Genomic DNA, 27,335 nt, shown 5'->3' with positions numbered 1-27,335 from the left:
TGGTGAAGGACATGCTCCTACAGGACTAATGGGGTCGAGGCTACAGCATGATGCTGAAGGACGGCGCGCAGGGATGACAAGCCAGGGCTGGCCCATCGAGTACCCAACCGTGAATATTTTAATTATTTTTTCCTCCTGTGTTTCATTGCTATGCACAATCACCACCTGGAAGCACAGCTCAGATGGGACCCACACAGGAGCAGGACCGAGCTGCCTCTCACACCAAACCATCACACAGGAATGGGACATCCCTCCCAGCCACTGCGTCAGCACCGGGTACACATCTCAGTCACAGCCATGGGTGCAGTGGGACAACCCCTATACAGCATCCCCCATGGTAAATGTGGTAGAACAGATCTGTGTGTACTGACAGTGTGTTGGCACTGAGGATACGACCAGTTGGGATTTTCACTCCGCTCCACCACTCAGATACGGTGCAGCCATGGCACACCCATGGGTTCTTATCAAGGCAGGGATCCAGCAGTGCACACACAAGACATTAAGCCAAGCAGATATCCAGTGGATCTCCACCAACATCATGGAGCAGTGGCTGACCCCCCAGCCTTCTGAACAGCCCAAACACAGCCATGTGTTGGCACAGGAGAGGCACGCGGCCTTTGGGGATCTCTGTGCATTGTGCTGGCCATCCCCATTTTTTTCCCTTCGCTTGGGATAAATGGGGGTGAAATAGGTTTGGGAGGAAGCAGGAATTGCCTTCTGCCAGTCCCACTCTTTGATAGGCAAGTGGGATGCGAGCAGGAATAACTCAATCAAGGCAGTGCAATTTTTAATTAATTTGTGGAGCCCTTCGCCAGCTGATCGCCTTGGAGACAAAAGGGAGGACTCTCCTTTAAGGCTGGTGTGTGCCTGGTACTCTGAGCCTCCCCTTTTCACCAGCGCATCTCTGGTCTTGAAAGCTGCACAAAAGGAAGAATTCCTTGATCTTTTGCCTTCTCTTTTGCTAAGACGCACGAGGGGGAGCTGGGCTGGATTTTGTTTTGTTTTGTTTTGAAGGATTTTTTTTTTTCCTCCTTTTTATTTTGGAGAACACAAGAAACCTCCTCCCCCCCAAAAACGCACGCAGAGAGGGGTGGGAAAAAGGGGAAAAAAACAACCAAACCCACAACCTCAAGCCAAAGAGCACAGAGCGTTTCTCTGCTCCGCCAACACCTCCTGCCCAGCCCGCTCCATCCCCAAGGGGAGGGAGTTGAAAGGTTCACGCTACATCAAGCGGTGAGTAATGCAGCGGGAGGCTCCTGCCATGCTCAGGGACGGCCCCTCACCCCCCGCGCTGCCCCCAGCCCACAGGGGGGGCCGTGCAGAACCCACCCCCCATCCCCGCTGCCCCTCCAAGTGCAAGTGCGGTGTAAGAAGTTCGCAGCGGTGACTGACACTGCAATTATTGCTGGCCGGCTGCAGGTTGGCTCTTGGCTCCATCCAGCAGCCGTCCTCCAGCCAACAGCAGCTCCCCCAGCCTTGGGAATGGCATGGTGCTGGGATGGAGGAGATGTGCATGCCCTGACAGTGCAGTCTGCCTGCCCCAAAAGGCACCCAGGGCGTTGCTATTTTATCTGGGGATGGTGAGGGGCTGGGTAAGGCTGCTCAGGCACCAAGCTCCTAATAAAGCCATAGAGTCACAGGATCACTGAGGCTGGAAAAGACCTCTGCAAGTCCAACCAGTCCAACTGTCAACCCATCAGCACCACGCCACCAAACCATGTCCCTGTATGGAATTACTGTGGTTGGAAAAGACCTCCAAGACCATAAAGTCCAACCATCAACCCACCACCACATCACCAAACCATGTCCCTAAAACTCATCGAGGCAGCAGGAGCTCTGGCACCAGGGTAGAACCAGAAGTCCCCTGGCAATATGTGACCACCACTAAGTGTTGTGTATAAGAACCTGAGGTCTAAAATCAAAGAACTGAGCCCAAAGATGCCAGCACCTGGTGAAGGAAGGTGTAATGGTGATGGAGAGCCCACAGTTCCCGGTGCAGCACTGCCAACACAGCCATCAGGGGTTCAGGTGCTGGGGTCACCACTTGGCTCCCAGCATGGCTCACCTCTTCATGGTGACAAAGGCCACCCAGTGGGACCCAGGGGTGATGAGACCCCCACCCACCCCCATCCTGAATTGTTGAGTGATGGAGAAAAGGGGCACGTTGAGTGCGCAGAGGGTTTGTGTGCTTTGGCACTGGATATCCCCATCAGGTGCCATCCTAACTAAGCAACATCACTCCCCCTGCACAAAGCATGCATGCAGCCTCCGGCACTCTCCCCCATCAATATGGCAGCACCCATCCTGCAACCTGGGGGTCTCCACTATGGCCTCATCCCAACAGGACCCATCCCACAGCCTGGAGGTCCCACACAGATGGAGCCCTGCAGACTGCAGCACTCCGGGTTTGGGGCGGTCTCAGCCCCACATCCTACAGCACAGCACATCTGCCCACAGCTCACCCATAGGATCCCAGCATTGTGGTCCATGGGAGTCCTCACCCCGATGTGGGGGCACCACAGCACGCAGCCCCAAACCATGCAAACGGCGCGCGGCGTGAATAACAAAAGCAGCGATCAGTGACGGCTCTCCCAAGGGGCTGTAAGTTCTTCAATTAGAGCTCTCATTATAGGAACGAGAAACTCCACTCCATCTTCTGTACGGAGAACACTTTTTTTTTCTCTCTCTCTCTCCCCCCCTTTCTCTTTTATAGAAAAAAGGGAGGGAGGGAGAGGAAGGCTGCATCTCTAATGCAACAGACAGGTCTGCTGAGATTCACTTTGGCTCTTATTTTGACTTTCATCTCAAAGAGCTGCCCTGGGAATCCATTAAGTCCAATTTAAATCGGCTCTCCGCCCTCACGGCTTCTCCCCGCCTTCCTTCTCCCCCCCCCCCCCTTCTGGGCTCCCTTCTCCCCCTCAATGCAAACAAACACAAAGCGAGGGCCAAGGGCAGCCCCTCACAGACCCCCCCACCCCACTTCCACACCAATAAACCCAAACCTGGAGAACCCCCAGCTGCACTCTGATGCCATCACAGTGCATCAGGGGTGCTCCACACACACGCGTGGGGGGTATTGCCACTTTATCTCCTTATTTTGGGGTCCAGCTGGGGGTTTTGTCATTTTTTTAGCTCTGTGAAAGCCAGCATTGGGAGGATAGAAGCACTGTGGGTTCTGCTTATGGCACTGCTCCTTCGCAGCCAGCAAGGACAGACCCAACACTTCCATCTGTCCGTCCATCCGTCCATCCATCCATCCATCCATCCATCCATCCATCCATCCATCCATCCATCCACGCCGCCGTTCCAGCCCCGCTTCTGTTGGATAAGCAGTTTTCCAACCCTCTCCCCCCACCCCCCGCAACGCACACGCTCTGCATTGCATCCTATTCAGATGTTTTCAATCATTGCCATTTCGGTATTTAAAACAAAAGCGCGCACAGCCCCCCCCCCTCCTCCTCCTCCCCCCTCTCCATCACCGCCACGCTCCGCTCAGAGCCCTCTCTCCGGGATTGTTTGTTTATGGATGTCAGCGATGGTCTGGGGATCCAGATGGGGGAGAGGGAGCGGGGAGGGGTACGCAGTGGTCCCGCTGTGGGCTTTGGGAGCTGCACCAGATGCTGGATGGATGGATGGGGCTCCCAGCACCCCAAAAAGCAAAGGAAGGGACTGGACGGAGCAGCTCTCACACGTGCAGACGGTGGTGGGGGCAGCCAAACGCAGCACCGCAACTTTTACAAGTGGCCGAGAGCGCCCAGCCCTCCCCACGGAGCCGCCCCGCAGCCCCCCCGGCGTTATGGTAACTTCCCCAAAAGTAGCAGCAGGACGAGGAGGGCGCATCCTCCCCACACCGAGATGCAGAGCCCTGAGCACTGAGCCCGAGCTGCAGCTTTGTTCCGACACCCGTCCGTCTGTCCGTCCGTTGCAGGTCGGTGGCATTTTGCTTTGGACCGGTTGCAAATTTCTTTATGACTTCCAGCAAAAGCTGAACAGCCCCCTCCGCTCCCGGGGGCAAGCAGGACACATGAACCCATACACACACACACACACACACATATACACACACACGTGTGCACATGTGCATGCACGCACACGTCCACCCCAGCACACACATACACACACATGTGCACATACACACATATGCACATGGACACACAGATTCAGCCCCCCCTGCAAACTCCACCACACACACACACACACACACACACACGAGTTGCACCAGAATAAAAACAAACCCAGAAAAATCCTCCCCTCCGCCCCCCAGTTCTGCTACAGCCCCGATAAAAAGACAGCAAAAAGCACAAAGATGTGCAACAATACCTGCGATGCTCCGTGCTCTCTCCTCTCTCTCCCGCTGTCTCTCTCCTCCTCTTCCAGAACACAGTAGCCAGATTAGATCCTTTGGAAAAAAAATGTGAGAAATAGCACAATTCTCCTCTTTTTTTTTTTTTCTTTTTTTTTTTTTTGCTTCCCTTCTCAGCAGCCCTTCCGAGCTCCTTCACTAACCATTATTCATAGACCACTAGGGGATATAAGGTAATTAGAAACGGCCCTATAGCATCCAGCCTGAAAATGTAATGCCAGCGGTAGGAGTGGTGGAGGGCTCTGGCTGCGGGCGGCTCCAGCAGACAGCAAAGTGCGCGGTGGAGCGATAGGGACGAGGTGAGGAGTGGGGCGGAGGAGAGGGCGAGCGGCGTCCCCGCAGCGCAGTGGGGCGGCTGATGGGCAACGTGTGTTTGGGTTTGGGGTTGTTTGGCTTTGGGGGGGTGATGGTGGTGGTGGTTTGTGGGTTTTATGTTCCAATTTTAGGGGGGATTTTTATTTTCGGAGCGGGTCGCCGTGCGCTGGGTCTGTGTGTGTGTGTGTGTGTGTGTGTTTGTGCCAGGAATAGCAATCAGCAGCGGCAGCACACAGAGCGCAAAAATGCCATCATGCAGGGTCAACAGAAAGCTGCAGACATTTCTTTTTCTTTCTTTCTTTTCCTTTCTTTTTCCTATAGGTTTAATCCTCCCGTGTGGGGGGGAGCAGAAAGCAGGAGGTTGCCACCTCCTTCCTCATTTCGATTTCTTGATTTATTTTTTTTTTTTTGAGTTTTATTTTTATATCTATCTATTTTTCCCCATTTTTTTTTTCCTCCCCTCTCTCCCAACCTCACGGCGTCACATTAAAGCCCGCCAACCCCGCAGCACCGCGACCGGGGGCTCAGCGGGAAGGGGAGGGAATGGGGGGGAGGCATTGCATACAGTGGGGAGGGGGAGTGGAGGCAAATGAACAAATCACACCTGCACTCCCTGCGCTGTGCAGCCAGCTGCAGCCGGGAGGCAGCAAAAATCACAGCACCACGCATCTGCGGAATGGGGTGCGCGGAGATGAGGGGATGGTGGGGGGTCGTCTCCGGACACAAATGTATTTTGGGGTGTTTATAGGGTAGGAGGAGGGAAAAGGGTGAAGGTATCAAAGAGGAAACCCTCCCCACGCATTGCTTTGTAAGGAAGAGGAAAATGAAGCGTGGCGTAGCTGTGCACGGTGGGGGAAAGGAGGGTATGGGTGCACCCTGGGGGTATCCCTGCTCTGATGGAAGCACACAGCCTTTCTCTTTGCAAGCACATAGCAAGAGATTTGATGCGCTTTCAAGGTGCTGCCTCTCCGTTCAACCCTGTGCTCTTGAAGGATGGCTAGCCAGGCCCTCTCTTTTCCCTGCTAATTACTCGTGATACCAGGGATCACGCTGCGAAACAGACCCAAAGCCTCCTAAGAGGATCCAGTGCCTGACAGAGCACACCGCCTGCTCGCATCTCCCTGCTCCCAGCCCACCTGATGGAGGGCTCAGTCCCTCCAGCTCAGGCTCGAGGCTCCTCTCTGGAACAGCAGCTCCAGCTGGGGGCTCAGTGCTCATCTCCCACAGCACCGACCCCAGACCCTTCATAGGGAAGTGCACCTCCACCACTGGGCACTGTGTGTTCCAATGGCATCCCACTGTGGCCAGCCCAGTGTAGCCCAGTGAAGCCAAGTGGGGTAGATCCAACAGTCATCACCCCCAGCTGCTCCTCAGGAATGGGGACAAGACTAAAGGATTTACAGGTTTGCACTACAATCACACCAATCCCATGACACAGGATGGAACTGGACCATCTCTGAGGTCCCATCCAACCCAACCATTCCATGATTCTATGACAGCTCCATGATGTGGTGCAGTCGGACCATTTCCCAGCTGCAGCTGCATTTGAAACCCTGTGATTTCAGGGGAATCTCAGCCTCGCCCTTCTGAAACCCTGATGGAAGGTGGAAGCCCCAGGGCTCCACAGAGCCCCCACATGCAAATCAAATCACGGCTGAGCGCTTTGTGCTCTCCACGCAGTGATTTTGCCAGCAGCTCCACGACTGCAATTTACGGTTTCCCAAAGGCTGATTTCATGATTTCTCAGCACTTCTGAGGTGCCGGTGCTGGCGTGGTGTGACACACTGCATCTGCCCAACCCCGACACCATTGGGAGCTGCATCCAACCGCTGCCTATCAGAGCAATTAACACTTCTTGTTAAATCCTCCGAGCTCCTCCACGATGCTGCTGTGCGGTTGTGCAGAAAGTTTCTTGTTGCAAAACCCGGCACAAATCCCACACTGTGAGCACCCCGGTGCCCCTGGTATCCTCCAGGGAGCAAATCTCAGCCCCAGCACAAGTAGCGCAGAGGGCAGGGCTCACCTTGCTGATAGAAGTCAGAGGCTTCCCTGGAAGCAACCCCCCCTCCGCCAGGGGCTAAAAAATAATGACTCATTGCAATGTCACTTCTGGAGCTGCTAAAACAAAGGCACTCCGGCTCTGGCAGTGTCTCGCCAGCACGACCTACAAAGATAAGGCTTCCTCCTGCTGCTCCCACAGGGACAGACAAGTCCTTGCCATGGCCCTGCTGTGCTCTGCTGACCCTGCACCTCCCAGTTGCACTGGGTGCTCTCCAAAAGGATGCTCTGAGCGGATCCGATGGATTCCCATCTCTCCACTTGGCCCTTCAGGCTATTTCTAACGAGCTTGATAGTATTTTGAAGAAACCCTTCATCTCGTAGCTCTGGGGATGATTGCGCCTGAGATGATGCTCCAGCTTCATTGCATCACAGTCACTGTATGCAAAGCACAACACGCCACGCTTCTCGCACCAGCTCAGCCCTTTCCATTGCAATCAGGCTCCTGAAGCCTCAGAAACACATTTTCCTACTGCCTGCACTGCCACGATGCTCATCACTGTACAGCAGCATGGCCATAAGTGTGGAGCCACCAGTGCCCCCTTGACAGCCCATCCCATTGCTGCTTGTGTCCCCATCCCCGACTCCCCAATAGCAGTTCCAAACTAAGAGAGAGGAGATGTAGGTTGGATGTGAAGGGGAAATTGTTCATTCAAAGGCAGGTGAGGTGCTGGGGGTGCCACATCCCTGGTGTTGTCCAAGGCTATGGATGGGACCTGGTCAGCCTGAGCTGGGGGGGCAATGAGCCCACAGCAGGGTTGAGGCAGGGGGGCTGAGAGGTCCCTTCCAACCCAACCATTAAGGACTCTTCCAACCCAACCATTCTATCATTCGATGGTTCTGTGACTGTTAACGTCCCTTCCAATCCAACCCAACCCAATGTAACCCAACACAACCCAATCTAAAGGTTCCTTTCCAACCCAACCATTCCACTGTTATATGATTCTGCCCAGCACCAGCTCTGTGCACCTCAGGCTGGTCGCTGCCATCGAGAGGGCAATTTAGAGCTTGGTGCCCACTCATCAGCTGTTTAATGAGTTTCTGCATGCTGAATCCCCTCCAGCGCCGCCGTGCTCTCTTGGCGCGCTGAAACCCCTCGTCTCACAGGCTTTCCGTGGTGGGAGAGCGGCGATTATTTCTCTCAAAAGGTCTCTTATAATGGAAACCATCTCTCCATCCCTGCTCAGCCTCCTCCCGCCGTGACCCAGGCTCCGTGGAGAGGAGCTCTGCTCCGAGGCAGCGCCGTGTTTCCATGGAAAGAGTGAATAGCCGACTCTTCCCAGCGGTTTATTAGAATTCCTTTTACTTCGATGGAGAGTTTTAGAGGAAAGTAAAAAGGCTTTAATGTGGGGCTAATGGAGCCCCTGGGAAGTGCAGGAAGGAAATCTCCCCTGGAGAAGAGGAGGCGTGAGGAGAGGGAGGGCAACTTTCAAGACAAATTCCTGGACAGGTTGAAATTTTTTGCAGAAGCCATCTCAGGCAGCAAGAAATGGAAATGAATGTTTGTTTTATTTTTAACAGATGTTACAAAAGACCTGCCAGTAATTCAGTGAGCGACGCCGGCCTGAGATCCCACTCGCTTTTCCCCAGCATGTCTTCCATTCCCTTCCTCTCCTGCTTGAGAAGAACGCCTATTTGCATTCGGTATATTATATCTAAAAATATATAATTAAGCAACTAAATAACCATCTTAAGCCACTTCATTTCCACTCTCCCTAAGGCTTTGGCTTCAGTTTAAACCCTCGGCTGAAGCAACTATTACGTGTTTCTAACAAACTGTTCCGTCCCCTCCCACTTCCCAAACCCATCACCTCTTTGCCTTCCCCCAGGCCCATTTTCTCCTCTTCATTTCCCTGCTCTGAGGGATCGACAACTCTTGACACTGTAAACTGGTCAGAGCACAGAGCTGGATGCTCTATGTCTGGGGATATCCAGAGTGAAGTCTTATTCAGTGGGAAAAAAACGGGCTTTGGTTGTGGTGAGGGGTTTGGGAGGGCTCTGGGCTCTGTGCGTGCCACGTGTGCACCAATACATTCAGATCCCCATGGAGAAATATTGCAGGATTTGACCAACCTGCAGCCAACTTTGAAGCTGATCTCAACCCAAAAGTGACACCACTAGGGCAGTGATGGGGGAGATGGGTGAAATATGGCATTGCCCATGGAGAGCAGAGCTGGGAACTGGCATCATAGAATCATGGAATTGTTTAAGTTGGAAGGGACCTTTAGAGGTCACCCAGTCCAAATCCCCTGCAATGAACAGGGACATCTGCAGCTCGATTTGGCACCAGCTGTGGGCAGAGGAGCTGGAGGCACAGCAAGCAACGCCATGCCTCCAATGTGTGCCTCGGATCTCACAGTGCCAAATCTCCTACCAATAAGCCAGTTTGCCAGCTCTGGGTTTAACCTTTGACAACAAAGCGCAGTTTAACCTTTGATGACAAAACACAAGATGCAGTGTGCTCATTTTAATGCCTAACCATGGAAAAACGCTCCTATCCTCTCCTCCCCACACCCAGTTTTCCAAAGATCACCGTCCTGCTGTTGTCAGGGGCACCCGGGCACGGAGTCTGTCTGGTGAACATCCCCCAAGCAAGGTGGGATCCAAGGTGATTTTCTGCCTTATCCCCATGCACGCACACCCTAAGCCTTGTGCACTGAGCTGCACTGATGCCTTGTTTGTAGGATTCTGAGCAGGGAAGGAGGAGATGGGATCTGGAGAGCAGAATCCCTGAGCCCTGCACAAGCTCTAAACCCAAATTTCCAGGCAGAAAATGGCACTGGTATGGAGCTCCAGGTGACAGAGGAAAGCTGGCTGCATTCACTGAGCTCCCTCCTCTCCCCGTTACGATCCTGCACCTGGTTAGCAACCGTCGGAAAGAGGTTAATCACAGCCCTTAAATCAGGAACCTCGTTGCGTTATGCTTGGGATGCACATCTGTGCTCTCCATGGCTCCTCCCCAGCAGTGCTCAGGAGAAGGCACTACATCAAAAAACACCCCGTAAATGAGCCCAGTTCGCCCCTGAAGGAGTGACATGCAACCTGGGGCATGAGATCCTGCCAAATCCTGCCCAGGGCTTTGGCTTAATGTGTCCCAGCGCCTGGCACAGCTGGAATGTCAACAAAAATGGGCTGGGTTTTCCTAGTTGGGCGATGGAGAGCAGAGGTGCTGGCACCCACGTGGAACCATGTGCACCAGCACTTGGAGCAGGGAAAGGCTGTGAGCAGCATGCACACCCAGCATTGCTGATGGCTTTCAGGCATTGCAAACCCAGACTGGCCTTGCTATTTCTGGACGTGTCCCTGGGGATCACACTGCTCTCTCTGTTTTGGGAAAAATGAGTGTTCCTGAGGAGAGCCCGGCTGGAGCTCAGCAGTGCTCACCAGCACACACTCACACACGGACAGCCCAGAAAATGGAGAGGAATTGATTGTGGAGGTGAAATCTCTTTTGTTCCAGCCCTATCCCTGTAATTGGATACCCCAGGTCTCAGTGCTTTCCATGACCTCTCCAGGTGCCAGCTTGTCACATTCCCCTGCTGGCAGCAGGGAGGGCTGACACCACTCACAGCAGCGTTTTCTTCACAAAACCAAGAGGAGCAGGCTGCAAACTCACAGCACCAGACCAGCTTGCAGGATGCCCCTTTTTCATGAGCATCCTCTCCTTGACTTGGGTAGATGTGGGGACACGGTTTGGTGGGCATGGTGGGGACAGGTTTGACTTGATTGTAATGGTCTTTGGCAATCTCAAGGATTCTGCCTCTGCTCCACACTGCCTGCGTGCTCCCGACCTCGCCAAGCGCCTTCACACCAGTGATCAGCATCAATGCTGAGACGCCAAGTCGCTGCAGATTAATCTGTTCTGTGCTTATCCTAGCACCTCTTCCCCAGCAGCTCTCAGAAGCATTAATTCATGCCCCCAGAGAGGAGCTCAGTGCTTTTATTCCCATCCTGTACAGGAAGAAAGCAAGGCTGGAGGTTCTACAAATCATATAATGGTTCAGGTGGGAGGGGGAATGGCTTAGGTTGGAGGGGACCTTCAAGATCATCTATTTCCAACCCCCTGCCCTGGGCTGGTTGGACCCCATTGGATGGCCCTCCCCCTGTGCCTCATAGACGTGGGCTAGGAAACAACGAGGCACTGGCAGGAGCAGCCCTGAGCCCAGAACCAAAATCACCTTCTCCTTTTACATGGCTGTGTGTAAGCCATGTGCTCCCCTGGTCCTCCAGCACGGGTGACTGCCCACTCTCAGTGCATCTGAATAGATTTCCGCCATGCAAATGGAAAGGCCCCAGTGGGTCTGAATAGGAGCCCTTGAGGTATTATCTCAGCAGTGCCTCGAGGCAACCACCTGAATCCTTCCCTGACGCCATGGCCTGCTGCAGGAGCCCGAAATGTCCTCTGCGGATGGGGACTATGAGCAGACAGTGCCCCCAGCCCTCCAAAAACATGGCACGGTAACACTGAGATGCCCAGGCAGGAAACCGAGCTGAAGTTTTCACATTAATCATATCAAGCTCTATTCTTTTTCATCTATTTCAAGGCAAGTCAAAAAGAGGTTCACACTCTCCCCTGGCAAACCACAGAGGATGACGTTAGCCTGTCTCTTGCATTGCAAGTAGAGTGTGTCAAGCAATTAGCAAGTAATCAGGAATTCAGATGCGGCGGGCAGGATGCGATCCCTCCAAGCGCTGGCAGGAGCAGAACTCAGCCTGGAGTTCCCAGCGGGTGTGGAAGGCAGCAGAGGGAGCAGGAGCTGCTGGGGAGCGTCCTGATGAAGCCACCAAGGACCCCAGCACAGCCCTTCCCAATGCATTTCCAGGTTGCAACCTGCTGTCCCCATCTCCCTGCAGCATCCTCCCATAGACAGAGCCGGCACTGCAGCAACAAGAAGCAAAGCAAACCCTCTGCACCGCACTGCCCTTTGCTATGGGGACGTGCACCTCCCACAGCCGAGGGCAGGGGCAGTGGATGGAGGGCACACAGCCCCTCGCTCCCCTCACCAAGGTGCTGCAGACAATGCCCTCTGCCAGCCCTCCTCCCGCCGCCTCTTTAGCCGGAGAGCCCTCCATCTGTCTCCAGATGGGGTGTTTCTCCCACTCCAGTCAAACCGATTCAGAGCGGAACAATGATGCTTTGTTAACAAAACAATTTTTGTGTGTCAAGCCCTCCTCTTTGCAGTTCTCCCCCCTCCCCACCCCGGTCCCCAGTGGGTCAGCTTTGTATGGCGTCCTACATTTTGTTGTTTCTTTCCCGTTTTAAAGGCTCCGTATTTCCGTACAAAAGGTGCCCGCGGAGCAGCTTTTATCTGCGAGGCGAGATGTGACACAGACGCGGATCACCGTTGCGACAGGAGGTTGTGATGTGGCGGCTGAGGGTGGTGTCAGGACCTTCAGAGTGATGAAGCATTATTTCCAGTGATTTTTGCCTCCGGGATAAAAATGAGAGCTGCTCCTATCAGCGAGTGGGAATCACCCTGGGGCTGGCGGAGGGAGGATGCAACTCAGTGTGAGCCACATGCAGCCCTGCCCGGACCTGCGGGCTCAGCCCCATTTCTCTTTGCACAGCACAGAACATGATGGCATTGGGATGGCCATTAGGAAGGCGCTGAGCTGCACTGAGTTCTTGGGTTGGGATTCAACCCTGCACCCAGTGCAGCGAGAATAACTATTCTCAGTACATCTGCAGCTCACAGGTCTCTAGGAAAACCAGCTTTACTTTCTTTTTCCCTTAATTTTCTCTTTCTTTTTGCCCCTAAGCAACGTGCACACAAACCACTCCACACACAGCAACCAACCAACCAACCCATGGCTCCAAAGCAAACAGCCCCACACTCCTTGCAGCCCAGCGATGCGTAACACAAGCGGGGCCCTTTCTTCCAGCTCCAACCCCTCCTCGTTCCTGTCCTCAGGTAACTGCATCCTCATGGAAACACCAACACTGCTCTGCATCACCCCGCTGCCTGCGGCCGGCACCCTGCGGTGTTTGGGAGCAGAGCCACAAGCACGAGCTGTGCCATGGCCCTTCCTCCCTGCACTCCCAGCTCTGGTCATGGCCATCCCCACCTCCCCACACCCAGCCTGCATCACGGGTATGAAACATGATGGGGGCAATGACCACCAGGGATGCAAAATTCCATCCATTCCTGGGCTCGGATGGAGCATCATGTGTGTGTGTGTTGTGCTCAATGGGGATGACCACAATTCAGTCCATCTTCAGGGAGCACGCTGCTGCCATTGGGAACTTCTGAGTGCTGGGCAGCACCACAGCCTCCCCCTCCCAGCACCTCCAGCTGCGATCCAGCCCAGAGCCATCCCTTCACAAGGACTCTGAAGGAAGCATGGTGCAGAATTAAGTCTCGGTGCTTTTTATATGTAAAACACCGAATTTAGCGGCTAATGGCAATTCCCAGCAGAAAAGGACGGTTAGCAGCGGCTGGGATATTTATGAATACTTTCTCAACACATGCTGGGAGGGAGGAAATCTATGGGTCCTGCTGGTATGCTCTCACTCAGCTGCTGTAAAGTTGCTGCATGGCTTTTATGGTGGTTCCATCCGTACCCAGGACCAATGCAGGGCTGTACCTGTGGCTGAAGCAGCGAAGCACACACACACCACAAAGCACACACACACCATGAAGCACACACACACCATGAAGCACACGCACATCATGCCCATTCCCAGCATTTCTGGGAGGTTTTTCATTGAGAATGCATTGTTTTCCCCCCAGCAAAGCCAGGGAAGAATTTACAGCCACATCACTCTGCTTTCTCTTTCCTGGGACGGAAGATCAGCTTTGAGCCATCGCTATCAGCAAAACACACGTTCCTCAGCAGCATTCAGGGTGAAAATATTCACTCTGCAGATCTCCTTTTATGTCCACAACACACTGCCCCAGTGGAGGGCTCTCTTGCTAAGAAAAGCCGTGATCACTCCCAGCCCCATCTCCAAGATCAGGTATGGGAAGCAGCATCCCTCAGTCCAGCTGAGATGTCCTGAACTCTTCCACCTCTGCCTTCAGCCAAGTCAAACCAAAGAGCAGATGGAGAACAACCTGCTGGTAGCATCCTGCTCACCCTCCCCGTCCTCCAGCCTGGAGGTGGAAGGGACACAGAGAGAGAGGGGAAAGCGAGGGCAGACGGCTCTTCCCACCTGAGGACAGCTCAGGAGGAGCAATGTGGGCCATGCACAGTGCACAGCGAGCACAGCACTGCGGTTAGGCACCGGGTAGAGGGGCACAGCTGCAGAGCAGCTCATGGCTGCAGAATGCAGGCAGTGCCCTGAGGAAGTGATGGCTCTGCTGGCTGTAAGCCGCTCAGGTGTCTTAACACCAGGATTTGTTATGCGCTCGGTGCCTGACTCTGTGACCTTCACCATGTATTTTTTAGTGTTGTTCTCATGCACGCGTGAGCAGATCTCCTTCCACTGCAGCCTCATCCTTTCACCATCCTTACGGAGTAAACAACACCTGGGTGCCTCAGCATCCCTCCCCTGGGTGCCTCAGTCCCCAGGCACAGCAGGTCCCCCTGCTCACACTGTGCCCAGGGATAGTCACACTGGGGATGGAAATGGAGAGCACCCATCAGCAGTGAGGCTCTGCATCCTCCTTCCTTGTGCTTTGGCTTTCAAAACATACCCACTGCCAACACTGCTGCCACCGAGAGTACAGGCAAGGAAGCCATAAAATCACCACAGCAAGAAGGGAGGGATGGGGATGGGAGAGTCCTGTGATGGGAATGTGGCTCCTCTGCACAGGCTCCCATGGACCCACAGCACTCGTGGACATTGGACCAGGGGCTGCTGCGAGGCACTGCCAGAATGTGCTGGGAGAGGGAGAAGAAACGGGAACCACCTTAAGGGAGGGGAGCCACAAGGAGAACAGTTCAAAATGACTGCATACTTTCCCAATATCACCGCTCCACGTAAGCACTGCTGTCATTGCCCTTGGGACGTTGCACAATGGTGAGAGGGAGGGGCAGCACCCAGAAATCCTCCCTGCTGCCACCCTGGGGGGCAGCCCAGCATGGCATGGAGATGGCACGGGGACATCATCAGCACCTCCTCCCCCACTGCTGGAGGTAGCCCCGAAGGCAACCGAGCACTTCCCAGGGACTCCCTCCAGGGAGCAAAAGCACAAAGCAAGGAACAGAGCCCACGGTGCTAAGAGGAGAAAAGAGAGAGAGAGATATAAGGGCTCCATTCAAGCGCTCTCGCTCTCGGGAAGTCTCACGCAGAGCAGCTGGTCTTTAAGACATGACATGCAAGCACCGAGCGCTTACATTTCTGGGTGCTTTTCTTAATGACGCGCAGACAGGGACAACCACTCGACCCCTGCGAGCAGGAGAAGGGCTGACTCATGCTGCCAGCCACGCTCCAGAGCAGGGCACAGTGCTCCAGAGAGCAGCACGGAGCAGAACAGCGGACCCAGGCGAGGACACCATGCATGTACACACGCAAACAACAGCAGATCTGCAGCGCTGGGTGCTTGGATAGAGCGCGCACGGCTACTGCTTCCAAAAGCAGCCGGTGTCGGGAGGGAAACCTCAACGAGATGCAGCCCCGAGGTTTAACACAAGCGTGGGCCACCAGCCATTCAATAGGATGCTATGCTGATTTGCTGCTATCGGGTCTCCTGCCAGGTTCATCGCTGTGCCGGCTGGGTCCCGTCCAGCAATGCATTAAGTGATGTGACTATTTCTGTTCTCATCACATGTTTGCTCTCATCCTCTCCAGGGTTTGCGAGGGAGGGGGGAAGCACGTATTTGTTATGGAGCATCTTATTTTTGGTGAGGTTTCTCCTTTCTCTCCATACGTGCACCATGGGGCTGGCAGAGGAAAAGGGGGGATTTTATTTTCCTACCATCCAATACTCGGTTATTTCTTCTAGAGGAGGCAAAGTCAAAGAAATGCTAATCAAATATCCAGGAGTGCACAGTGCTGACATCTGCACCTCGCTACTATATGGCCTTTCATTAGCATTACCTAAATGTACGACCATACAAAGAGCAGATTTCCTTAGCAACAGGGCTGCCTTCATATTTTCTCCCCGCTACCCCCTGCCCTTAGAAGAAAAATGACTTCAGCTCTTTTGCAGAGCGGTGCTCACAGCCTCTCTGTGCTGCAGCAGCGCTCCGCGGCGCCGCCAGGCTTTGCTATATGCTGCATCTGGGATACTCCGCTCTCTATGGTGGGACCCATGAGCCATAAAGCAACCTCTTGACTTAGCTCTTCTGCACAGCCTCCATAAAACTCCTTCCCTATCCGAGCATATGCAAAAGAGCATCCTCTGGATGACTTATGGCTCTGCACGCACGGTGGTGCCGGCACCGGCGGCTGCCCCAAATCCGCTCCCTGCCCCCCAGTGCCCACATCGTGCTTCCATCCATCTCTGCCCTGGGTAGGGAGCTGCCAACCCATCTCCCCCCCATCTCTCCGGATCTGGGCCAGCAAGACTGAACGCTCCATCCTCCGCGTGCTCCCCCGGTGCCACCGCCTGGTGTGCTGGGCTATTTTAGGAGATCGTCTGGGAGCCTGGCACACGCAGCGCTGCCGGGAACTCCCTGCTTCTGTTTCTGAAAGCCGGAGGCTGGGATCCTGCTGGGACTCACCCCTGTGATTCCCAAGGGCTGACCCTCCTCTGACCACGAAGGCCTACACCACAGCTTTGCTCTGCTCCCCAGCCTCCCCATGCCACCATTCCTTTGCCTTTCCCACATGGATACTCGCTCCCCTTTCCGTTACGACGGGGTTTTTTGATTGCACGATCACATAACTATAATGAGACAAATATTTATTTTGCAGATATGGGTTAATCAGACCGAAGGTATAGAAATATTTCATGCGCTAATCAGAGTACCTTCAGCAATCAGTATAGTAAATAACTCAGGTAAATTAACATAGGAGAGTTCCCTTATCGGGCTTTAGTCTAAGATATATGTGCATTAAGGACTAATTTGCCCTCCCTGCTCCGATCTGGGCTGGAACCCAAGACGGGGTTCAGCCCAAGGTCCCTCCCATACGCTTCCATGGGCTCTGCTCCTCGCGGGATCGGGGATGAATATTCAGCAGCGCAATCGCTGCTGCGCCTTTGTTTTCCTCGCTCTGCACCTTTAAATTTCCAAAGGCTCCGCTGTTTGCAGCTCAGACAGCCTTTTTGCATTCAGTTCATCGCAGGCTGACACAGAAGACACGATGGAGCAGGTTGTGCCTCCTGCTCTGAGCCCTTCACGCCGCTCTGGCAGCATCAGGGGCCATATTAAGAGCCGACAGTAATTAGCGAATCCTCCCGGCGCAAAGCAGCCGCCGGCCGCACCGGGGCAATGCAGAGGGGCTCCGTGTGTGGGGTGCAGGGGGGGCTGGCAGTGGGATGAGCCAAATGACAACAAGGCACTGCCACAAATCAGCGGCCCCACGAGATGCCGTATGTGTAAGGGTAAGAGATGCTCAAACCCCCACATGTCCCCCGCTCAGGAATCAGTGCCACAAACCACAGCCTCCGTGCTGTGCCTCCCGGCAGCTCCTACAACCACATTTTCCTGGGTTTGCTCCGAAATAAAAAGCCAGAGGAAGACCTGGAGCTTCTGCTCTCCACTCTGTCATGTTTTGGGATCCCTGGGAACAGGGAAAAAAAAGCACCGGAGGAATGGCAGGCATTATAGTAACGATGGTGACAAATTTAATTAGAGCAGGAAGCTCTGGAGCGGATTTCAAATGGCAACACGGCATTTTGTGTGAAAGCATCGCTCCCCCAGCCCCCACCCTTGGGATGCATCCCCCCTCGGCTCCCCACACGCTCCCCCCAAGGACCGACGCATTCCCGCGGTCTGGAAAACGCAACCATAGAGCAATGCAATAATACAGCAGCCAGATGTGCAACAGTATATCCAACGTGTCATTCAAAGGAGCCCTTCAGCAGCGCCGAGACATGCTATCCCGCAATCTTAACTAATACATCCTGGGGCCCTGGAGGAGTTGATGGATGTATACAATTCCTTTTCCTACAGCTGTGGTCCCTTTTAAAGGGGGCATCCAGACTCAACAATAGCCCCGCTGTTGCTTTCAAGACAGAACTGCTTCAGATGGAGAGGGCTCGATTCCGACCCCGCTGCAATGGGGTCGGTGGGGTTTGGGGGGCTGGAGGCAGGATCTGCCATCCGCAGCTTCACCTTGTGCTACAGCCTCCGAGAAACCTTGGTAACAACCGGTTGGAATAGAACCACCTTGGGGAAAAGGCAAGCGGAGAGGAGCAGGTAATAAGATTTCAAACTGGTGCTGGTAGAAAGGAGGAAGTAATATAACAGTTTAATTAATCTATGCCTATTAGCGTTATTAAAGAAAACAGGGAGCTATTGGAGATTTACCTCGGAGAATATCATCAAACGGGGACCTTCTGCAGGGAATTTTATGTCTCTGTGCCCAATTTATAACCAGCACGGAGGTGTGGTGTTAGTGACAGCCAGCGCTGAAATGTCACAGTGCTTAGAAGTCATTAGCTGGGGACACAGGGAGAGAGAAAGAGAGGATGGAGGAGGGGACGAGGGAGAAATGGGGAAGGAAGGAAAAGGAATTAATTTAATTAAAAATATCTTTAGAGCCTGCCTCTTGATTTGTGTGGTTTTGGGGCTTGGCAGAGCTGCTGAGAACGGTGTGGAAGGAAAATCAAGGTTGCTGGGGCTTTTTGAAGCTGATAAAAAAAAATAAGCACACTTTTCATGTTCAGGAAGATAAATCCCCATTTTCTCAGTCTCAAGACAATCCAGTTATTTACTGACAGTTTTACTGTGAAATAAAAAGGGCTTTAAGCTTCTTTCTACTTGATGTCTCCATAGCCTGAATATTATTAGATCCCAGCCTGGTGCAGCTGGAGTTTTGGTTAATAAATTTAACGTCATTAGACGGAAAAGCCTTCTACTGAATGTTGCAATTCTCTCTCTCTCTTTTTTTTCTCCTTGCTGTTGCAGTCAGACTGTATGTAGGTGGTAAGAATCAAAAGAAAGGAAGTGCGCCTGGCAAACAGGGGAGAGCTAAAAAAAGGCTTTGCTGGGGCTGTGGCTGGGCAGCAGGATGCTGTACCTGCAGACAGCACTGGGTTCAGCCCTCCCAGCCCCAAACAATGGTGGAGGTGCTGGGTATAACATCACAGTGCCTCCTTGGGCCCAGGGGAGGGGATGGCAGCATGGCGGCCATGTCCAACATGGCGGTAATATCCAACATGGCAGCCATGTCCAACATGACGGTGAGGCCCCTTGCACCATGACCTTGTGTGTGGTGGCTCAGGACCACCTCAGTGATGTCACGATGGGGCTGTGCAGAGGAAGTCTTGTTTTCCACCCAACGTCTGCCACCAGGGCCATGGCAAGGCCAAGGGAGACACAAAACATGACCCGGTGCAACAAGATGAGGAACAGAGATGAGGGGTGGACAAGGAGGAGGCACATGGCAAGGTCTCCATCTCCCCATGTGGGAAGGCAGGCTACCCTGGCTCCACAGAGCAGGGTTCAGTCCTGCAGGATGCCATGGCTGTGCCCTCCCTTCCCACCATAACCCTGAACTGCAGTGCAGAATCATTTTGTGAGGAAAGCAGCATGGTTGGACGAGATTGGGCTGGAGAGAGGCTTCATTATGGGATGAAAGCCACCCAGCATGGCAGGTTTGGTTCTCTGACCCTAAAATCCTACAGGTGCTGGGAACATTGGGGCTCTGGAAGCAGGAGAGGGGAAATGTAGGACAAGGATTCACCTCCCACCCAGTGTCCCTGCAGCTGTGGGTTCTCTGCATACAGAGAGAGCCATTGAAACCAAGATAAGCACTGTCACAAAGTAAACAGTCCGTTGGATGGGAAGAAGCAAAAGAAGGGTCTGGGGGAGATAGCAAGGGACAGGGCGAGCCGGGGACGGTTGCGGAGCCGGGGGCTGCCAGGAGGGGAAGGAAGTGGTTGTTGTGGGAGTAACGTCAGGAAGAGCCTCCTGAGGGGCCCCGGCGGGCAGGGAGAGATCAGAGAGCACACGGGATGGAAATGGAGGAGTAATGGGGCAGGAGAGGCTGAAAGGAAGGGTCTGCATGGGGATGAGGATGGGGATGGGGACATTCCCTGGGGCCGCTGAGAGCAGCAGCACCCCAAAGTGCTGCCAAGTAACAGGGATGTGGTTAGTGCACATGGTGGGCATGGGTTAACAGTTGGCCCTGATGAACTTCATGGCCTTTCCCAACTTTAATGATCCTATGATTCCTCTGCCCAAAACAGTTCCTAAAAGAAAGGCAGAGGTTGTTTGGTGGGGTTTGTTTTTTTTCCTTCATTATTTATTTCTTGCTTTGAAATCCCCCTCCGGTGCATAACAGCAAAACAAATAACCACAAGAGGCGAGGACGGGCAATTAGCAGCAGATGGCTGCGATGACAGCTATCTTCATACCTGCACACCCCTACCTCGCAGCCTTCACACCTGGAGGTGCTCCTGGACCCACCGCCCGCGCCGGGTGAACAAATGCACGGATACGGGAGCACAGACAGCAGCGCCAGGAGCTGCTGGAGGGAAATCCAGTTTCCAGCCAAGGCAATGCATGCAGAGTCATTAATCTAGGTCTGGTGCCAATAGGGATGGCTTTGCATTAGTGCCGGGCCCCTTTGTAGCTCAGACAATCGGTCGCATTCAAACAGCGCGAGATAACACTGCGGAAAGCTGAGACCATCGCAGCTCATTCCTCCTGTAAGGGGTGGGGAGAGAGGATTTGCGGGCAAAATAGCATTGCATTAATGGGACTGCTCAGTATTCTGCACAGACGCCGGCGGATAATGTCTTTGCAAACTAACTGCAATAAATTAATTAAATTAATCTACTATGCCGTGCTTGTCCCCACCCAACATCAAATTCAAGGATGATCAGGGCTTGCCTTATCCTCCATAGCCTACGAAAGAATCTGATCTCACTTGCTCTAGAGTTTCCGAGGCACTGAATTGCAAAGTACCACCTGCCTCACTAAACTAATCACCAGCCTGGTGGTTTAGATCACATCAGTTTTACATGTAATTAAGACTGTCCAGGAGGGCATGCAGCTGCTTACATGGTCGTTCCCTCTTATACAGCAACGTGCCTCCTGCTCAGATAGGTGCAATTAAACAAGCCTGTTCACAGTCATTAAGCATTAATGCACCTCATTAGCATAAGAACTGGAAGAAGCTTTGATGCAGGGAACCCCGCAGGAGAAGGAGATAGAGAGAGATGTACATGCAGACAGGAAGGGAAGGGTTGGGCCACCACCTCCTCGTGGCCCCACCAACCCTTCCAGCTCTGCTCCCCAAAGCCATGAGCTTTGTGCCCTCCTCCCCACCAACGGGACTGGATCCTCCTTCTCTCCCCCTCCCACCCTCCTCTCCCTTTCTTCTGAACTATTGCTGGTGGGGGGAAAGGAAAAAGAAAAACCAAAACAAAACCAACGCAACACAAAACTGTTGGGATATTAACCTAGAGAATCCATTAATAAGCTGAACTCTCTGTTGGCTCTGACACAGCGCACTAAAGCTTTAAAGAGACAGGGCCCCAGACGCTGGAGATAGGGGCAGAGACAACAGAGCTAACAAAGAGCCACTGTTGCCACGGCCGTGGCCATCGCGGGTAGGTCCAGCTGTCTTTGGTGTTCTGTTTTCCAGACACAAAGAGCAGACTGAACCGTTCTGGTCTGAATGCCTTTCATTTGATGGTAGAGAAAATGAGAGGGAAGAAAGAACCTAAGGAAAGTATCCAGGAGGGGGAAAAAAAGCGTGGTGCGCTGCAGGTCTTCAGTGGGAAAGGCTGCAGCTCCCCAGGGCACAGAATGGGGCTCAGCCAACGGGCATGGAACACAGGGACAGCATGATGTCGGCACGGTGCGCGGCCCATCAGCCAGGAACTGTGGGTAAGAAGGATGCGCGCTCCCCGGAGCCAGGCTGCCTTTCCTGCACGCTTTGCACAGCACCACGCAGGGCTCTCGGCATTATCAGCCTTCAGATAAGGAACAGCTTGTCTAACTTGGTTGTAATCTCTGGGGAACAACCTGTGTTTGCACAGCACCTGGCACCACCGGGCTCAGAGCTCACCCGGACCGCTGTGCGTCGGTATGCGCCGCCACCACGCTGAGAAATGGGTTTGTACTGGGAAACACAACGAATGGGCTGGAAACAGCACATCTCCCAGGCTTCAAGGAACCTAAATCCGCACCTCAACCTGCACCGTGTCTTCTCGCCCCATCCCGGAATGGTGATGTGCAAACTGAGAAACCTTTCTGCTGCCGCTGCAGGCTCAAGATGCCAAAGTCATGCCCTTGTATCCCTGCCAGAAGCCAGATCTGCATCATCCTTGCCTGGAAAATCCGGATGAAAATTTCCTGTCTGGATTCCTCTGCTCTAAAGCACAGTGACACAAATGGAAGCTGAGGATGGTTACATGCATGAGCCCACCCAGCAGAGAGCCCTGGGGCGCATCCCTGCAGCCCGCTCTGTCCCTCTGCCCAGTCCAGTTTGCAAGAGATAAAAGCATCAGCGACCGCAGCTCTCATCTGGGAAGCAGAACAAACAACCCCAGCAGATCTCACCGCTGGGAAATGGTTTCTAAGGGTCTCCAGAGATACCCTCTTTCCTACGCTCGTTCCATTAGTGCTGTGCATGCTCCATTGTCCCAGTCTCTCCCTCCTTAGTGGTTACATCCTACAAATACAAACAGATTTCCAATCCCCCGTAGCCATTTGGCCCGTGTTGATAATAATTTTCCCTCCTTGAGCACCTTTTATCTAGAGATCTGAAAGCATCTCGCCGGCATTAATTGTCATTAGCTCCTCCACCACCACGCAACATCGGGTTAGCTCTGCGGAGGGGAACGCGGGCGCCAATTCAGCCCCTCATGCCCTATTGAACAGGGACAGCAGCTCAATCTGGGCTGGATCGGGACCTGAGTATTTGCCAGTGGTGTCAGAGAGAGGAAGAGATCCCAGGTTTGCATCTGAGTCACCAACGCTCCCATCTATGGAAATGATTCAATGGAGAGTCTCCCATGGATTGCAGTGGGATGTTCATGCTTTTTCCATCCTTTTTTTTTTTTCGGAGGTGAAGAGGCTTTCGCCACGCGTCTGACAAACCAAGGAGCCAAGCTTTTACCCAGCAACAGGCTGGGAGAATGACTGATGGAGACCATGACCCCAGTGAACCACAGCCCTGCTGTTCTGGTGCCTTCCCATTTGCCTTTTGTGATTACAATTAGTAGTGGGGGCCGGCAGGTGGGAAAAAAAACATAAGGCAAAGCCCCCCCACCCAACCTCCCCCCCACACTCTGCTCCCAGCCCCTCATTGTCTGCATGAGGCTGCTGAGCTCTGCACACTGCAGCCCTCTGCCCATTGTGCTGCTGAGAACACCGAACAGACGCTCTCGGGCGATGGGTTTTATTGAACACAACTTCAATGGCAAATGGAGAGAGAGGGAGGAGGGGGGGGGGGGGAGAGGGGGGGCGGCTGGGGAAAAAAATAAAAAGCCTTGAAAATCCATGCCAAAATATATTATATATATATAAAAAAAAAAGAGGTGGGGAGGGTGTTTTTTTTTTAATGCAATCAATGGCTCCTTCCTATAACTCTGCCTGTTGTGAGGAAATTTCTTTCCAGTAGCAGCCAGCAGCAGTCCCAAGGCTGTGACATTGCTGTAACGCTTGGAGCTCAGCTCTCTATCTCTGGCAGCAGCCACGTCTTTTTGTCATTATTGGCTGTGATTGCAGGGGGTGCACGCCAGCAATCTGAGCACTGAGATATTGCTGCCTTCCCCTCCTTCCCTCCCTCCCTCCGGACAATCTGCCCTCGGAGAGGAGCTGGGGGTGACACGGGGAGCTGAATTCCCTCGGCCTCCCCGGAGAGAGCTCCAATCCAAACCCACACGGATAGGTAGAGGTCCCCAAGGCCCTTTCGGAAAGCTCATTAGGAAAGTAGTGACAGATGCATTAGCTATTAAAAAAAGGCAGGGGGGAGGGTTGGGGGGGGGGAGAGAGGAGAAGCTATCATAGAACTTTAAAAAAAAGCAGCACAGCCGCCCGACAGTTTTACTGCTGTCAGATCCTTCCTTTCCAGTGGGCACGTCACAAAGCAGGAGAGGTTTGGGGAAATATCTGACGGCTGCACATTCCCATCCTACCCACAACCCCCACCCCAGCCCTGGGCTGTCAGCTCTGCCCGCTGCCCCTGTGCCCTCTGTCCTCCCCAGAAGCTCCTTGAGAGGGTTTGGGAAGAGGACTAAAAAATGGGTGCCAGCTGCTGCCAGCACCAACTGTGAGCTGCAGCCCTGGGGGATGGCTCTTGGCAGGAGATCTTCCCTCCTGATCCGAGCAGGGGCTGCGGAGCTGCTGATAGAGCCCTGCATGCCGGGACCTGCTGTCCATGCAAGCTTCAGCTTGCTGGAAGGACGGGTGCAGGTGACATTGTGCAGCTGCTCCAGGCGTGCAGTCCCAGCCCTGGCTCTCCATTGCCAAAGCACCAGGGTGCAACCCACGGCCATGGGAGAGCAGGGAACAGGCATGATGCACAAGGGATGGCTTCCCCGAGTCAGGAGCAGCACATCTGGCAGCAGCTGGCAGCCGTGGAGCATTGCAAGGGGGCTTGGGTGGGAAACGAGGGCACACGGTGCTCCAGGTAGGCAGGCTGCAGAGGGCAGGGAGTGCATGGGGTGGGCTGGGTGCCCCCTGTTCCATGGCTCAAACAGATCACCAGCTCCGAGCCCTGCCAGAGGAGCAGAGCCCAGGTAGCAGCAGCAGAACAGATGTTGCACCTGCTCCTGAACAAGCTGGAATTCACATCTTAACCTCCACAGCAAAGCTGTCTGCATGGACAGTGTGATAAGCAAAGGGGACGAAAGCCATCGTTTGCACAACCCCACAGCCAGCACCAGTGCTGCCTCCATACATAGCAATTCTCTCAGCCCCAGGGAGCTCACAGCAGCCCTAAGAGAGTCCCCTGAATCTCTCAAACAGGGGCACAACTACTTCCAAAGCACCGAAGAAGAGCCCATGGCACCCAACCTCTGCTCCCACTGCCTTAAACCCACAGTCAGGAGGCACAGTTCTCACCATAGGGCCATGGCACTGTCCCCCTCCGTAGGGTTTAAATGGCTCTCAGATCCCTTCAAACAAATCCAAACGCACCGATCCTATTGTGTGCATAAATCTTTGCACCGGGCCTGCACGCCTCCACACTATTGATAAAGAGAAACGAGTCTTAAATATTTAATGAGCGAATAAACCCGTTAAGAGGATATGATTAACTGCGCGCCACAGCTCTGCATTTAAGGGGTCCCTGCTGTACCTTTAGAGGGGTTTTATTTTGCAGGGCAATCGGTGACAGCAACTGGAGGGAGCGAGCAGCTGGGTGCTGCCCTGCTCTGCAGGCACCAGTACAGCACTGGGATGGGGTATAGGTGGGGTGTGCCCATAGGATGCTCCTGGGCACCCCGAATGCTGTGGATGGAAGGTTCTATAAACCTATAAAATGCCCCCTAGCCGGGTGGTTTTCATGCTGCACAATTATTTTCACCATTATTTTTACCTGGAGCTCGGAGGATAATACAAAAGAAATCACCGTGAATCATCACTCAACTTCTTAAGGACGTTGTGCTTAGCGGGTGGCGTGCCACATTTTTGTTTATGTTCTCCAAGACCACAAGTTACTGGCATGGAGTTCTAACCAGGAAGAGAAAAAAAAAGGAAGGGACAGAGCACTGCTTTGAAGCAGCAACTGAAGATGCAGGAAGAATGTGAATTTCAAATTCTTCATCGCAACAATTCCCTCCCCAAACCTCCAGTCTGAAAGTGAAGGCTGCCCAATTGGGAAGCCCAAAGCTGGCACGTGACGCCAGATCCCAATTAAAAGGGCTCTAATTCTTGAGCCCAAGTATCCACAAAAGAGCAAAGCCCTCGAATTATTTGCAGAAATTATCTGGAGGACAATTTTGAATGATGAATACGATGGGGGACATCGCAGTTGCTCTGAATGCTTAATGCAGCTACAAAACAATTGCGGCCAGTTTGCGAGTGGAAAAGGGGGGGAAAAAAGCACAGAATAAGGCATTTCTCACAGCCCTTCCACCACCAGCCATCTTTACATAGGAGCAGTGCCCTCTGAATGATGCGTGGATGGGGCCATGCCTGGAGCTGCACCCTGTGGCTGGGGATGATGCAGGACCACGAGCCTATAGTCAGGAGGATCGCTGTCACACCACATCTGGGCTCTGCGATGGGAACCAGCACCTGCAGGCCTGGAGCAGGGAGGTGGGATCCCAACGGGCTGCAACCCACCTTTGCCAACCCTTCCTGAGTCAGGCTCTGGCTCTGCCCATAGAGCTGCTCCCACAGCCACGATGGACACTACAGCACAGGGAGGTGATGGCTGCTTCACCCTGAGCCAAGCTGCAGCCCATTGTGAGACCTATTGCAGCAGCACACTGCATCTCCAGCACTGAACTCGAGACACCAAACCCATCCCAAGCTCATTTCTGGGGGGTACAGATGGGATTTGATGATGCAAAATCCACCAGTCGCTGCCTGCAGAGCCTGCAAACACCACTCACGTGGGAGCCGTGGGCCTCTTCCTGCCCGAAATCAGCACAGCACAGCAACACTCTGCTAGAGAAGGAGCCCTACGCAGCCCGGTCAGCTGACATTGGAGGGGTAATGAGAGGTTACGGCCGGATCACGAGGCACACTGACATGGCATCTTCCCATTCTGCAGAGGAAAGTCAAGCACAGAAGTTGTAGGAGTCCTGTCAGACTCCGAGTCTTCTTCTTGCTGCAGCTGGGCATGTGGAGAGTTGGCTCCTCTCGCTTCCCTTTGAAATGAAAGTGGAAGGGAGAAGCAGAAAATGCTCCATTTTGGGAGCAAGATATGAAGTCCTTTAATGTTTTGGCTCAGAAATTCCTCAAAGCTTCTGTTGTGACACTCTGAGCAAGTCAAGGCCAGATCTCTCAGACTCTTTCCAATTCTGGATGCTCCCATCAATCTCAGCCTGGATGGAGGCACCAGGTGAGCCACTCATGAACCAAGCATCATTATCTGTCATTAACTCACCTGGAAGCTCCAATTTCTTCCATGCTGTTCTCCTGTGGAGCAAAGCAGCTCCTTAAAAACAGGAAAAAGCCAACTATCCACCAACAGCTTTCCAGAGGACTCCAATAGCAACCCACACCAGCAACCTGCACCAAAGGCAGGGAAGGCCATCATGGAGGCTTCAAGGTTTTCTTCTTGTGCTCCTTTATTTGTAGTAGATTCCCTATGGGGCAATGCTAAGAGCTCCACAGAGACCATCCTGCTCACTGCTGCTGCTCCAGGTGCTGGTGCTGCATGGCGGGTGTCTGCTCCACGTGTCCATGGAGAGCAGAGTCCCGTCATTAAGCCGTGCCCAGGAGGGAAGCAGTGCTGCTGGGGGAAGCAGTTTGGAGGATGGAGGAATTTGAGGAAGATGGAGAGCAGCTGGAATCCCACGGGCTCTGATGATTGTCTGATGGCAACGGTGGTTGCCGTAATTGCTTTTTGGGATGACTTGTCGGGATAATGAGTGATGGTGTCCCCTGGCTCTCCTCCAGCCCTCTCTTGTTCTCA

At 53.5% G+C, this 27,335-nt stretch overlaps 1 protein-coding gene and 1 long non-coding RNA gene across 4 annotated transcripts in view; one reads left to right on the top strand and one right to left on the bottom strand.

Annotated features, from left to right (window-relative positions):
• RAI1 (retinoic acid induced 1) overlaps positions 1 to 27,335 on the bottom strand; it is a 58,726-nt gene that overhangs the window by 26,103 nt on the left and 5,288 nt on the right. For 2 of the 3 annotated variants that reach the window (XM_015876641.3, XM_015876640.3), the window contains exon 2: positions 4,321 to 4,399. The exons of the other annotated variant lie outside the window; for it this stretch is intronic. The gene's annotated coding sequence lies outside the window, so the exon portion shown is untranslated. The remainder of the gene's footprint in view (positions 1 to 4,320; positions 4,400 to 27,335) is intronic. 3 annotated transcript variants of the gene reach the window in all.
• On the top strand, positions 4,560 to 8,418 carry LOC116654089 (uncharacterized). Its single transcript, XR_004308972.2, has 2 exons — positions 4,560 to 4,662; positions 8,258 to 8,418. It is a non-coding gene; the product is annotated as an uncharacterized LOC116654089 (long non-coding RNA).

Source organism: Coturnix japonica, chromosome 13 (genome assembly GCF_054131305.1).
Source record: "Coturnix japonica strain WE chromosome 13, WE-NBRP24, whole genome shotgun sequence".
NCBI lineage: Eukaryota > Metazoa > Chordata > Aves > Galliformes > Phasianidae > Coturnix > Coturnix japonica.
This window is presented reverse-complemented; position numbering and strand designations above follow the sequence as displayed.